Consider the following 14,366-nt stretch of genomic DNA (forward strand, 5'->3'; position numbering starts at 1 on the left):
TAGTCCTTTATCTTGCAACATAGGATGAATATACTTTATATTATGGTATTTAAGTAATTAAAATTTTATTTCATGATATTTAAGTTATGGGACATTGCTATGGTCTGAATGTTGGTGTCCACCAAATTCATAGGTTGAAATTTAATTCCCAAGGAATTAAAGGAGGTGGGGCTTTTGTGAGGTGAGTAAGTCATGAGTGCAGAGCCCTCATGTAGAAGATTGGTGTTCTTTTTCTTTTTCTTTATAGAGGTTTTTGCTATAGGGCACATGTGCTCTCCAGAAAGACAAAGAGACAGAAAGTGAGCAATCACCCCCCAGGGGGATGGCCATGCCACAATTTCTTCTCCTCCATTCTCCTCTCAGAATCTTGGGCACACACGCACACATGCCTGGCATGATAAGCTGCCAAGTCCGGGACTCAAACTGCAGTCAACTATGTGGGAGTCCAGCGACATAACCATTATGCCATCTGCTGGCCCCAAGGATTGATGTTCTTGAAAGAGAGATCTAAGGGAGCTTGGTTTCCCCTGGCACCATGTGAAGAAATAGCAAGAATTGATGACCAATGAAGAATGGGCCTTTATGATGCTGAATCTGCCAATACCTTGATATTGGACTTCCCCGCCTCCAGAACTGGGAGAAATAAATGTGTATTGTTTATAAGATACCTACTTTATAGTAGTTTTGTTATGCAAGCCTGAACAGAATAAAACAGATATCAAGGAGAACAATTAACATCACTTAAGGACTTTTTCTCCTCTTCTAGGGAAGGAATTAATATGTTTTTGTTTGCACATAGCATAGTTACATAATGTTCAGAATTATTAGAATTATAACCTTCTTCCTGTTTTTATTTAGAGATTAAGTATGATTTATTGAAATGTGTTTGCATGCAAATTGACAAGAGAGAGACTTGTGATGAGTAATTTTATGTGTTAACTTGACTGTGGCACAGAAGGCCTAGACATCTGGTTATTTCTGGATTTATCCATAATGATGTTTTTAGAAGAAATTAACATTTAAATTGGTAGATTGTAGGGCCAGCAGGTACCATGGTGGTTAAGGCACTGAACTCCCATATGGCCAACTGCAGTTCGAGTCCTGGACCTAGTGGTTTGCTTTCTCACTTTCCCCCCGCCTCTCTGTCTGTCTCTGGTCAAATTAAAATAATATTAATAATAAATCGAATTAGACATAGAAATGATTAATTCTCCCTTCCTGCCTGGCTGCTGAAGCTGAAACGTCAGTCTTCTGTCCTTGCACAGGGAGAGGACTAAGGCCATTGGTGCTCTGCTTTAGATCTTTGAGCTTGGACTCAAATGATACCATTGGCCTTCCTGGATTTCCAGCTTGCAAATGGAAAATTGTGGGATTCCTCAGCTTCCATAATTGTGTATGCCAAGTATAAATTTAATAATAATAAATTTAATAGTAATTTTTACATTGAACATAAAATATATGTGTATATATATGTGTGTGTGTGTATATATATATATACATATATATGATACATACAACAGGCTTGTATTATTGTCTTGGTTTGACAGATTTATCTGATTCTGTCAAGGAAATAACCAATTCTAATCTACATGTCTAAGAACAACTATAATTTGTTCTGAGATCTCAAACATTTACTCTGTGTTTCTTTAGCTTTGGAATATTTCACATTATAGCAATTCATTTTCCCTAATCTTTTCTATTTCTCCCACTCTTCCCCTCTATACAACCAGTGGTAACCTTTAAATTCATTGGTATCTGAATGCTGAGTGAACGGGCTACAAGTGGGGAGGCTGGGTGCGCAAATATTTCTCAATTTAATGTTTTTCATGCATATTTACTTTCTTAAATGTGCATGAAAGACTCAAAAAAATTGAAATTATCCTAGAATCAAAAATTTAAAAAAAGTTTAATTACAGAAATAAACATTTATCTATTACTTTATTATCCTAAAATATAAAGTTTAATTTATACGTTTTTAGTTTTTTTATGATTTGTCCTAGATAGAATGAAATATGAGGATGAAAAATGATCTCTTTTAGAAAAAAGGAAGTCCAGACCTGAAAGATATAGCAGATGAGATCTCTGTGCTAAGTGCCACATGACTTATCAATATCCTTTCACTGTCTTACCCTTCCCCAAAGTTATTAGCATCCCATTACTTTGTAGCTCATCAGCTCTCCCAATCATATAATAATGATTCCACAAAATATAAACTAGAAGTTGGCTTGTGATTAATTTTAGAAGCATAGAATATTCATGAGTTAGTCCATTATTATTCTTATGTATTTAAAACTCTCTTAATAACTACTTTTGGAAAAATAATTGACTCGGTCATTCAATCTGAACATGCATTTGATGGTTATTAATCTCAGACATGTGTCTACAGAATTCAAATATCCAATCTACATTAAAATTAAAATACGAAATCAACCTCCTATTCATAACATAATTGTACCGTGTTTTGACAAGTGTATCATCATAATCTGAGCATCAGATATGAATGTACAACTAATTTTTTCAATAACCAAGAACATGCTTGTCCCTTTATCAGATAATTTGCTTATTATAAATGTCCTATGTGTCTAAAATGAAAAATGCTCTCATAAATGTAAGAAATGCTCTCAAAATAACTTGATGATGTAGTCTCAATAGTGAGTATAGAAAAATTTTTAAGTAATTAGGGTACTCCCCATCAGTGAGACTACTGTGAGTATACTGATTAGATGACATGGAGCATAGTGATAATGGCTGATGCATTTGGGAAGAGGGTATTAAATCGAGGGGTTTACTCTGTGAGTCACTGCACTACTGTCATGAAATAAACATGGGGATGAGGACGTGGCTGGGAGAATGTCCTTCCTTTCATCCATTAAGGAACTAGCACACAACAAACTAGTTCCCTCATTCATTTATTCACTCAGCAAGTATTTTCGAGTGTGTTTCTTATACAAAAACAGAGCTAGATAATGTAAACACAGAAATTGATGAGCTAAAAATGATCCATGCATATGGGCTTTATTGCAAACAGGGAGACATGGGTAATACTACACAACTAATTACATTGTGATGAGAAAAATGAAAAAGTACAAAAAGTTGTGACAGCATTAAAAAGAACCTCAGTGTAGTCTCTAAAAGAAAGATTTCTTTGTAATAGTGTCATTGAATTGGATATCTAAACAATGATTAAAGGTGAGCTTTGTGAAAAATGGGAGAAGCGGACCGAGTTACAGGTTCAGAAATATCTCACACTAGAGCCCCGAGACTGTAAGATATATATCTGAAATACTGAAATAAAAATGAAAAAGTCTGTATGGCTGAATCACTGAGAATTGAGGAAAGAATAGCTGGAGATTAGGTTTCAAGAAAAGTAGAAGCCAGATAATAGAAGCCCTTGTAGGCTACAGTAAGTATTCTGAATTTTATATTTAAAGATATGAGAAGAGTCTAATAAAGTTTAGCTGTATAAAAATAATAAACTATACAATGAATATAATTAATAATAAAATAATCATTCATTAGTTTAATATTATATTGATAATTATATATATTAAATATATAATTATCTTCTTTCATTCATCCTTGGAAATTGAGTTTCTCATCTAGAAGTAGTAATCTCGGCATCTTTTATCATAAATCTCTGCCTTTAAAGATTTTGAAGACCATTCACATGAGGCACAAATATTTTTATTATCTGGTCATTAGGAATTGTGCTAATCTTCCCAGATTTTTTTTAATTCATCTTTTTAATTTATTTCTTCTAAATGTCCAAGAATTTTATCAAAGAATCATTCATAAATATCTCATCTCAGGCTGCTTTCTCCTTTGAAGTAAAATTCAAAATCTGATTATACCAATTGATGTTTTGACTACCAATGGGTTTTTCTTCTTCTTCTTCTTCTCCTCCTCCCTCCTCCTCCTCCTCCTCCTCCTCCTCCTTCTTCTTCTTCTTCATCATTTAGGATTGTACAAAAGTAGAGGCCAGCTCTATAACCTAGGGGTTAAGGAAATGTTCCCATATGGCCACAGTTCAAGTCCCAGATTGGTGACTTGAAAAACATACTATGCACAAGTCCTTCCTTGCTTGCCCCAAATCCTGACAGGATGGAGGCATGGAGAAAGGATTGCAGAATGCCCATGTCCCTATGAGGGGTTGCATTATCTCACTCCCTCTGTCTCTGTCTCTCTCTGTGAGCACTTATACCCTCTGGAAATTAAAAATACATATATATTTCTACAAAAGAATGATTTCAGTGCTGACGTGGTGCACTTTGGGCCAGTACAGGAAAATTGTACAGTGTTATTTGTAAATTGACCTTGGGTATTTTTCTTATCAGACCAGTAGATGTAGAGATGACTAATAATATCCTATGTATGTTTAAGATGGGTCAGAGCAGGACTGTGGAGGCAAGCTGTCAATGAACTCAGGTAAACTGCTTATGCATGTGAGAGCATAGTTGAAATAATCTCATCAATTTCTTATGCACCACATTTCCTTCCTCATAAAGTGCTCCTAAAAATGTCTGTATTGGACCACAGTTTAGCGTAATGGCTATGTCTCTGGACTCCCATGTAGTTGACCGCAGTTCACATCCCGGACCTGGTGGCTTAAAACTCACACCGGGCGCATGTGCGTGCATGCCCAAGATCCAGAGAGGAGAATGGAGGAGAAGGGATTGCGGCATGGCCATCCTCCCGGGGGGTGATTTCTCGCTTTCTATCTCTCTGTCTCTCTCTGTCTGTCTGGCGAGCACAGACAGACAGAGAGTATATTTTGCACCCTATAGCAAAAACCTCTAAAAAATGTCTGTATTTATTGTTAAAATGATATAATAAAAGCTAAGTCACCATGTACCATACAAGTTGAACAGATACATTATACTCTATAATTAAGCATTTTATTTGACATCATTTTCTACAACCAAAAACAGAACTATTTCTCAGAAATGACAATGGTTAAGTGCTATGAGAGCCCAACTTTTTTATCTATTCCTGGAGGATGCATCTGAGCCTGTGTGTTGGGGCTTACAATGGAGTTAAACCAAATCTGTCTCTTCACAGATACTTCAGTTACACCCTACCTGTGGGGTTATGAGACATATAAGAAACCTGTACAGCACTGCACACTGCATTAACCAGAAAACTCTCTGAGCTACTTCAAAGCTAGCCTTCCCTGATTCTAAATCAGTCAGAGAAATACCATATAGACTATATGTTAACTCCAAATTTCTGTAAAGCCGACCAATCAGTGGCCACTTATTTCAGTGACCAAAGAAGGAACATACAGAAACTTGTCCTTTAAGTGAAGTAGCTCTCAAAATATTTGAGACTACTGGATGCTCAGTTACTCCATTACTATGGCAGATACCAGCATTTTCATGAGAATGATCAATCGCCTTTCCTCTGGAATGCAAAAGAATTAGCAAAGCGTCTCATATATCTGCTACTCTATCCTCTTCAGGTGCTATCTTAACAAGAATAACATCACCTGGGGATGGCTTTGGGATCATGAAATAGTCAAGGATCCTCTTTATGTGTAACATAGTTCCTTTAAGACCTCATGGTTGCTTGAAATGCAAATTTTGATCTAACACTGAGGTAAGACATTATGTGTAGTTTGATGCTCTTCTTGCCAGATGAAAGGAAATTGTTTCTAGTTTTGCTAATTTCTGGGATAGAATTTTAAAAAAATGAAATCAGGAATTATACCAAACCTTTCATTTATTGATTTATTTGAAGACAATATATCTGAAATAGCAGTGGCAATTAAAACCACTATTCATAAAGAAATGTCACAATTTCCTCATTTTTCAAGATGCATTTATTTTGTCCCACAGAAATAATAGACAGTTTCAAAGGGATAGAAGGGATTAGCCCTGTGACCTACTGCATAATTTAAATTCTGGTCTTGGAAGCTTGAAAAACATTCTGAGTGTGTGTTTGTGTGTGTGTGTGTGTGTGTGTGTCTGTCTGTGTGTATGTTTATATGCCCCAAATCCTGACAGGATAGAGAAATGGAGAAGAGACTGTGGTGTGACCACACTCCCTTGTGGCGGTACTTCTTACCTCTCTCACTCTGTTTCTCTCTGGTAAGTCCATGTGCTCTCTGGTAATCACAAAGAATAGGTGTGCACCAGAACATGAGTATTAGTATTTAATAAAACACTGTTTTCCAAAGTTATTTAGGTAAACTCTTTCTTCCCTTATCTCTCTAGTATACTAACATCGTACACCTCTGATGATGATGCATTAAGAAGGGTATATCAGGGAACCAGCAGTTAGCATAATGTCTATGTTGCTGTACTCCCACGTAGTCGACCGCGGTTCGCGCCCCAGACCTGGTGGCTTAAAACTCACACTGGGCACGTGTGCGTGCGTGCCCAAGATCCCAAGAGAATGGAGGAGAGGGATTGCGACGTGACCATCCCCCTGGGGGGTGAGTTCTCGCTTTCTGTCTCTATGTCTCTCTCTGTCTGTCTGGCGAGCGCACGCGCCCTATAGTGAAAACCTCTCCAAAAAAAAAATAGAAGGGTATATCATCCCTTTGATGTTCTTCCAGAAAATGCATGACTTCAGTCATAAGAGACTATTAGACAAACCCAAACCGAGGGCTGCTCTACAAAGTAACTCATCAGTATTCTTCAGAAAGTGTCAATGTCATGAAAAACAAGGAAGGACTGAAGAACTGCCACAGATCAGGAAAAATAACAATAAAATGTGAAGTGAGATCTGGACTGGATCCTGGAACAGAAAACAGGCATTGATTAAAAAAACAAACAAACAAACAAACAAAAAAAACAAACAAAAAAAACTGGTGAAACCCAAATAAATTTGCAGTATAAACAATAGTATTGTGCCAATATTAACTATGTAATATACTATGGTTATATAAAATGATTAAACTGGCTGGGTGAAGGGTATATAAGAGCTCTTTATACTATTTTTTCATTGAAATTATTGTAAGATAATTATAGATTCATGTGCAGTTAAAAAATAATAGAGGTCCCTTGCACACTTTGTTCAGTTTTCCCTAATTTTTGTAAAATTATAATACCCTAGCTAAGATATTTACTAATACAATCTATTATTTTCTGCATTTCACTTAAACATACTAACTTCAGTGTTTGTAACTCCTATTTTTTGCAGCTCTTTTGTGAGTTTAGTTATTTCAAAAATAACAAGGTAGAAAGTCGGTATGTAAAAGAAATAGTTACTTCTTCGTTTTCAAATTTTAGATGGTTCAAGACCAGCAGATGTCAGAATGATTACATCGCTGGACTCCCAAATGGCTGACCATGGGTTGAGCCCAGACTCAGTGCCATGAAATTCACATGGGCACATGTATGTGCATGACAAAAATCCTGAGAGGAGTATGGGGGAAATAGATTGTGGTGTGGCCATCCCCACTGGGGGTGACTCCTCACTTTCTGTCTCTCTGTCTCTCAGGCAATCACATAGTCCCTATAGCAAAAATTTCTCTAAAATAAAATAAAATTTAGATGGTTGAATAAAATACTTTGATCTTCCCAAAAGTTGTGGTACTATTTGATTGATTAATCAAACATTTAAATGTGATTACACCAGACATTATTATATGTTTTCTATAAAATAGGTAATGGTTCTATAAAATAGATGCTGATGCTATAATACCCAAGGCATATGTAGAAAATGAAGTCAAAATTATTAAAATATTTGTGTAAGATCATACAGAATTCAAGTGATAGAATTGCAATTTTAACCTGTGTAGTATGATTCTAGAATCTAAGTTCTTAAGTTTTTTCTTTTTTGAGAATTTTTTTGCAATAGGGCATCTGTGCTCACCAGAGATAGAGAGAGAGACAGAGAGACAGAAAGTAAGAAATCTCCCCCCCCCCAGGGGAGCTGACCACACTTCAATCCCTTCTCCTCTTGGGATATTGGGCATTCACACAACATGTACCGAGCTTGAGTTTCAAGTTATCAGGTTTAGGACTCAAACCACAGTTGACTATGTGGGAGTTCAGCACCTTAACCACTCTACCATCAGCTGGTCCCAAGTTTTTAATTATTAATATTATTATTATGCTTGCAAGAGTTTTCATTTGGATTTTTTTAAATAGACATTCTCTCTCTGGTCAAATGATAATATGGGAATTCTTATTATAAAGCATTTTTATTATTCAGCTATAAATAGATTAAACTGTGTAAGAATAATGGGTTGGTTTTAGGATCAACCCAGATTTACCTTGAAGTAAATTTCATTTGATTTTCCAGGTGATGCCTGAGGGTGCACACTTAAGTCATCACATACTTAAATCTCCACTATGATTAAGAACAGTATGTTTTAGTCTCTAGAAAAATGAAAGTGAGAATTACTGTCACCAAATACTGAAAAGATATGTGTTTCACTTTCTGAATTGCATAGTTATTACCTTCTCTTTGAAGAAGACTAAAATTAAAATTTGGATTATGTATTTGTTTTATTACTATAAGATTTTCTAGACCTATAAATAAAGTGATTTAAGACCATTCAACAGTCTTGATTATATCATTTCCAAATAAGCCTTTATTTCCTAAACATAATTTTATTTTATTTTTAAAATTATCTAGTAAGTGGAATCGTAGCAGGTTTTCCATTATATTGTCTTAGCTGGTACTGAAGACTCCAATATGAAAATCTCTGAATCACAACTTTGCCCTCCTCGTTGGGTGTCAGTACTCAGCCCCTGCCATCTACTCCAACAGGTTCTGCTGTGCCCATTGAGCCATTTAAAGTGTATTTCAAAGCAATATTGTGGGACCAGCAGTTAGTGTAATAGCTATGTCGCTGAACTCCCATGTAGTGGACCATTGTTCGAGTCCTGGACCCAGTGGCTTAAACTCATGCCGGGCACGTGTGCCTACATGCCCAAGATCCTGAGAGGAGAATAGAGGAGAAGGGATTGTGGTGTGGCCATGCTCCCTGGGAGGTGATTTCTCACTTTCTGTCTCTGTCTCTCTCTGTCTTTCTGGCGAGCACATGTGCCCGATAGAAAAAAAAAAAAAAAAAAAAAAAAAAAACAAAAAAAAAACCACTCTACAAAATAAAAAAAGCAACATTGTATTTATTAAGGGTTTTATGTCATAATAAACTTATCATTGGCTCTTATTGAGATTGAGTCCCAGACAATCAGAACACTAACAATTGTTAGTTTATTCTGATGACCGATTAGAAACCACCAAGCAGAAAGAAATGTCCAAGGACAGGTGTAGAGAAACGGGGAAGATAGATAGAGTTTATAATTCATAAATCACCTATTTTGCATCCATGTCTTCTGTAGGATCTCAAAGATATTTACTTCACCAGAACATGGAGAAGATCATTAGTAAGCATTGTGTTAGTATCTCTGAAAAGCATTTTAATAGGTTCTGAAAACACTTTATGAGGGTGAAAAGGGCAGTGCAGTGTAGTGATTAAAAGGACAAACTCTAAACCCTAATGGCTGATTTCATTCTCATCACTTACTATTTTGGCAAATTGTGTAAACACTCTACGCTCTTTATTCTCACTTGTAAAATTGGCATGGCACTAATAACCTCCTAAGAGACCTGCTGTGTGTTACATGAATACGGCAGTACAACACCTTTTGCGATCTGAAACCCTCACTTGATTTTTGAAAGCCTGACAAATAGCTCTGTTTTACGGCTCATCACATAAGGTGCTCGACTTCATTGTTCAAGTTGCTGAGTTTGTTTCGTTGTGCTTGTGTGGGTATGTGCCAATTTGTTTGTTTTGTTTTGTTTTGTTTTGTTTTGTTATTGTTCATTTGTTGTTCTACCTTGGTCCCATGCCCCTGTTCTAAAAGCCATGATAGATGATTAAGAAAATATCCAGTTTTTTCAGATTCTACAGTGAAAAATGAGTTTTTTTCCTAGCAAGTCTCAAGGTGACACATTCTTTATAAGGTTTAAATGATTTCAAGACAAGAAAATGGCATGTACCAGCTTTAAACACGGCTTGTACAACTAACTCCTATAAACTTCTGATCATATTTTATCTTCTTTGATTCATTGGCCTACAGAGCAACTTTGATAGTCAACTCAAAATAAGTATTCCAACCCACATAGCAATTAAAGATCATTGTGAAATTGGCTAGTATGATTCTGTCCTAAATTGAAAAATCCTAGGCTGTAGTGACATGTCAGTGAAAATGTCTTATCTGATTAGATTGCTTTTCATTTCTTTATATATTTCTGAACTCTGTAGGCACAATCTTTTCAATCTACTCTAGAAACCAATTTCTCTCTATAATTGTTTATAGGCAGATCAGGCACAAGCCAAATGTAGAGCAGTGTATGCCATGTAATAATCCAATAAATTCACGTTAATAAAGAAATTGATAGTTATTTATATGTACTCTCATGAGCCACAAGATTTTTCTGTATTTTAGTTTGAGAACCATTAACTGCCAATTTTAATAGTAAAGACATACTTTTTTTTTTTTTTTGGAGAGGTTTTCGCTATAGGGCGCGTGCGCTCGCCAGACAGACAGAGAGAGACATAGAGACAGAAAGCGAGAAATCACCCCCCAGGGGGGATGGTCACGCCGCAATCCCTTCTCCTCCATTCTCCTCTCAGGATCTTGGGCACACACGCACACGCGCCCGGCGTGAGATTTAAGCCACCGGGTCCGAGACGCGAACCGCGGTCGACTACGTGGGAGTCCAGCGACATAGCCATTACGCTAACTGCTGGTTCCCAAGACATACATTTTAAAGTCGAATTTAAATTAATTGCACCATCGTGCAACAGATGTGTTCTTTGAAAGGTGTTATGTTCAAGTTTGAGGATATTTAGTCAAAGTATAAATGGTCCATAGAGAATTGAACCATTTAATTAAAAAATAATTTTGTAAAGAAAATAAGTTTTCTTTCTTTCTTTCTTTCTTTCTTTCTTTCTTTCTTTCTTTCTTTCTTTCTTTCTTTCTTTCTTTCTTCTTTCTTTCTTTCTTTTTTTTTTTGGTGAGATTTTTTGCTATAGGGCACGTTCACTCCCAGAGAGGCAGAGAGAGATAGAGAGACAGAAAATGAGAAATAACCCTCCAGCGCGAATGGCCAGACCAAAATCCCTTCTCTTCCACTCTCCTTTTGGGATTTTGGACATAATACACATGTGCTTTCTGTGAACTTTAAGCCGCTGATCCAGGACTCGACGTGTTGTCAACCACGTGAGAGACCAGCAACATAACCATTACACCATCTGCAGGTCCTGAAAATAAGTTTATTGATTCATTTGATCAGTAAATTGTAATTTCGTAATTTTGAGGAAGCATCACATCTGTTCTTTCTTTGATATTTCATCTCATCTCACCACGTGGTGATTGCGAAACAGCAGTGATACACAGATAAACCTCCTATTTGGAGCACAGCGTAGTTACCAAACTGGTACCCCATTTCCATTCATGACTCGTACAATCTTTCTTCCATACAGCCACAAAATTAAGCTTCAAAATGTAAATCAAAGAACATTATTTCTGATTATTTTTTATTGAAATTAGAATAAAGTCCAGAGATTTTGCTATGACTCAGGATTTTCATTATATTCTCCCTTTCTAGCTCCCCACGCCTACCTAGTACCATTCTTGTGTCATTTAATCCACCACTTATTTTCAATTATTCCTCATTTAGGTTTTTTTTTTTTTTTTTTTTTGAGGTCTGGGACTTGAACTGTGGTTGACCATATGGAAACCCAGTGCCTTAACCACTACATCTTCTGTCAGCTGTGGTATTTTCTTAATAGTAGCAGATATATATTTAAGTGTACATTAGTATTTATTACATGCATATATAATGCTACATATAGAAAGTGAGAGAAGAAGAGAGATGGAAAAGGAGATTCGAACTTCACTTACAGAAAAGCAGATAATGTGTACACATTTACACATAATTCTTGAAGATATTCTAAGAGCAATCTTATTAGATTTATATTGTTCATGATATAAAATTAATCATGAGACACACACATGTACATATATAACATATATAGTAATAATATGTATATAAATGGTATGTGTACATACATATATTTTCCATTTAGAAATATTCTTCCTTTTTCTCTGTTCTGTGTGAGAAAAGTACAAGAAAAACAACATTTATATTTTACTATTATAAATGTTAGAGTATGTAGGGACCAGCAGTTAGCGTAATGGCTGCGTCACTGGACTCCCATGTCATCGACTGCGGTTCGAGTCCCAGACTCTATGGCTTATACTCACATGGAGCACATGTGCATGTGCGCCCAAGATCCTGAGTGGAGAATGGAGGAGAAGGGATTGCGGCGTGGCCATCCCTCCTTGGGGGGTGATTTCTAGCTATCTGTCTCTGTCTGTCTCTGTCTTTCTGGCGAGTACACGTACCCTGTAGCAAAAACTTCTCCAAATAATTGTGATGTAGAAAGAAGAGTATCAGGAAAGATTAGCTGAATAAAATGGTTGCTTAAATTAGAAAAAATAAATGTAGTTTGGTTATACTAAAAAGCATGAGATATTATTCTGAGCAGCATTGAAATAAAAAGGTAAGATAAGGTGAGTATGGTGGGCAGGGTCCTAGTAATATGTAATAACTTGTGGATAATACTCTGGATACTTAAAACTTTTTGGTTACTTTAAATTGTCAAAGGCAATGTTTTTCCACCAGAGGCAGTGACAGAGAGAGAGACAGAAAGCACCCGCCCCCACCCGAGTAGGATATGGTCTTGCCAAAATCTATTACATCAGGATTTTCAAATACGCACACACATGAGCCAACAGTGTTTTCATTTTTTCAAGTTGCCAGAGCCAGTATTGGAATAGACGATAACCGTGTAGATAGTGCATTTAACCACTGCACTGTGTATGAGACCAGCTCAAAATACTTGGTTTTAAATTAAACTTCTTCTATCATTCATTCTGCCATTATAAATTATTGCAATGATTATTTTAACTTTCAAATATTTTCCCTACTCAATCACATTTTATATGTTCAACAACATTAAAAGTTAAATAGGACAGATTATTACTCTTAGTTTATCTAGAAAGAAGAAAAAAGTAAAGTGTTACTATTTTTAAAAGTCATTCAAAAACATCCCAAACCACATTCCCTTTAAAATGTAAAATATTGATCTAAAATAATTTTACATTTTAAAAAAGGACAAATGAGTAAGCATCCTGCTTGATTCAAGTCTCAATACAAAAACATGCAACATATGAGGAAACATAATTTACCCTGACACAACATCATTATTTGTTAAGATAAATTAATAAACAGCACCTTTGGGTGCAACCAATCTATTCAATTGCTGTCACTGTTGATTAGAATATCCGTCTAACCTGTAATAAACTGTGAATGCATTAATATATGATAGTGTCTTTTGTTTATTTAATGGGAAGCAATTACCACTTATTCATTCCACCAATCATGATTTTCCATGAGTGATTCTGCTTCTTGCTTACAGTGTTCAAATGAACAAGGCCATCAGTCACATTTTATTGTGGCCCAAGGCTATTATTTACTCTGAGTTAGAGGTGCTGTGGTGATTTAAATAGGTAAGATGCAGCCTTACTAATCAGGTTTGTTCAAGATATGTATGATTAGTAATATAAGAAAGAGAAAAGTATCACAAATGAAGACAACAAATTGAATCTTAGTGTATTACATTGGCTAATGGCAGCAACATTCAACTCAAATCCTTCATGAATGTTTTTTCTACTAACTATTGCAATGTTCCTTATTTATTAATAATAGGTTTTATATATATTTCTCTTTTACAAGTCAGTTATGGACAATACAATGGAATGCTAATTGTATCAATAAGGTTATTACATTAATTATTAAAATATGTTTATATTTTCTAATAAGTTGTGACTTTTTATAATTTTTTTTCTCATTCTTATTTTGCTGCTGTTTGTTTTAATTTCCTGAAGACAGGGTATATTTATTTTATCAAATTCTTACACCTATCATAACCAAATTAAACTTTCATATATATATATATATACATATATATAGGAGGGGGAGGTAAAAGCAACACTCCTCGGGAATGGTCATAGCACAATCCCTTGTTCTTCATCTCACTCCTTTTGGTATTTTTACATGCACACACACCCAGTGTGTTTCTCAAGTGGCAAGGTCCAGCACTTGAAACATGTGGAATCTGACTGCTTCAACCATGAGGCCATAGAGAGAGCCTCATATCTATTTTCATCATGAATAGTTTTGAATTTCAAAATTGCTGTTATTTCTCCCAGACTTTGATTTTATACATTGTGTTTCCTTCATAAATTACAGGCAATGCTAATGTCTTTCTTTCATTCTATAAGTATAAAGAATTTCACATATTTCTGTAATATGAATATAGGAGAAAATATGCTAGA

The sequence above is a fragment of the Tupaia chinensis genome, unplaced genomic scaffold, assembly GCF_000334495.1.
Source record: "Tupaia chinensis unplaced genomic scaffold, TupChi_1.0 Scaffold000270_1, whole genome shotgun sequence".
Taxonomy (NCBI): Eukaryota; Metazoa; Chordata; class Mammalia; order Scandentia; family Tupaiidae; genus Tupaia; species Tupaia belangeri.